Source organism: Orycteropus afer, unplaced genomic scaffold, assembly GCF_000298275.1.
Source record: "Orycteropus afer afer isolate SDZICR_OR568_19922 unplaced genomic scaffold, OryAfe1.0 scaffold00392, whole genome shotgun sequence".
In the NCBI taxonomy this organism is placed as follows: Eukaryota; Metazoa; Chordata; class Mammalia; order Tubulidentata; family Orycteropodidae; genus Orycteropus; species Orycteropus afer.
This window is the reverse complement of record NW_006921979.1, coordinates 2,223,972-2,225,562: the sequence shown is the minus strand read 5'-3', so window position 1 is coordinate 2,225,562 and position 1,591 is coordinate 2,223,972.

Genomic DNA, 1,591 nt, shown 5'->3' with positions numbered 1-1,591 from the left:
AGCCACTCCTCGGAAGGAAGGTTGGGCAATCCTACTTCCGTAGTGATACTGCCTCGGAAACCCAAGGAGGGGTCGCTATGAGTCGGGGCCGACTCCACGGCACATAACAACAATAACAATAACTATTATTAATACTTTTGTCCTTTTGACTATTATTCCCCTTCCAGGTCCTAGTTTTCAGCTTTTTTCTTTTCCCTAGTCCTGGTTGCAAAATTTTTTCTTCTTTTTCCTCATGGTTAACTCCGTTTCCTTGTTTTTCTTTTTGCATTTTTCCAATTTTTCTTCATTTTCCCATTTTTTCCTTCATTATTCTCCTTCTCTGCCTTTTTTCTCTTATTGCCCTGTTGCCAGATATTGCAGTTTTTCTTTTTTTTTTTCCGCTGACCTTCTTGCTTGTCTGGAAGGTGCAGCCATTTTGATGGTTTACATATGGCAGCCATTTTGGATATTTAAAGTGACCCAGGGCGTAGCCAATTTTAATGTTTACAAGTGGCAACCATTTTGAATTTTAAAATGATAACATTCTCATTCGGATTCCAGGGACCTAAGAACAGACAGCGAGGTGGGAAGCAGGGAGAGGACAGAAAAGGGAAAGGGGGCCAGAACAGATCAAGGAGTCAGCCACAGGGACCGAGGTGAAGACAGGGAACCCAGGCCACGCCTCATAAGGAGTGAGGAGGGAAGGCAGGGAGAGGACAGAAAAGGCAAAGGGGACTGGAACAGATTGAGGAGTTAGCCACAGGGATCCAGGTAAGGGCGATTGGAGGGGTTTCCAACAACTAAGGGAGACAAACTTGTCTGTCGATTTGTCCTACTGTGGTGACATGTTTCTGTGAGTCTTGAGGCTGTGCCACTGGTGTTCAAACCCAGTAGGGTGCACCTAATGCACAGATATCAGCCCGGCCTACAGACTGAGACAGACTAGAAAGAAGGAGGAGGCAATCCACTTCTCAAAGAATTGGCCAGGGAAAACTTTATGAATAGCAGAGAAACACTGTCTGATACATTACTGTGCAACTTTATGAATAGTCCAGAAACGTTGTCCAATACAGAGGAGGAAGATGAGACACTTAGGTTAGAAAGCTCTCAAGGTAGGACTGGAAAAGAGCTGCATCATCAGAGTAAAATCAGCCCTACTCATATGGATAAGCTAAAGTTTTCAAGACCTCCATTTGCTGACGTGGCATGACTCAAATTGAGGAGAAACAGCGGCAAACATCCATTAATAATCAGAACATGGAATGTACGATGTATGAATCTAGGAAAATTGGAAGTTATCAAAAATGAAATGGAATACATAAAGATTGATATCCTAGGCATTAGTGAGCTGAAATGGACTGGTTTTGGCCATTTTGAATCAGACAGCCATATGATCTACTATGCCGGGAATGACAGTTTGAAGAGGAATGGCATGGCATTCATCATCTCAAAGGATGTTTCAAGAACTGCCCTGAAGTACAATGCTGTCAGTGATAGAATAATATCCACACGCCTACAAGGAAGACCCGTTAATATGACTATTATTCAAATTTATGCACCAACCACCAAAGCCAAAGATGAGGAAATTGAAGATTTTTATCAACTTCTGCAG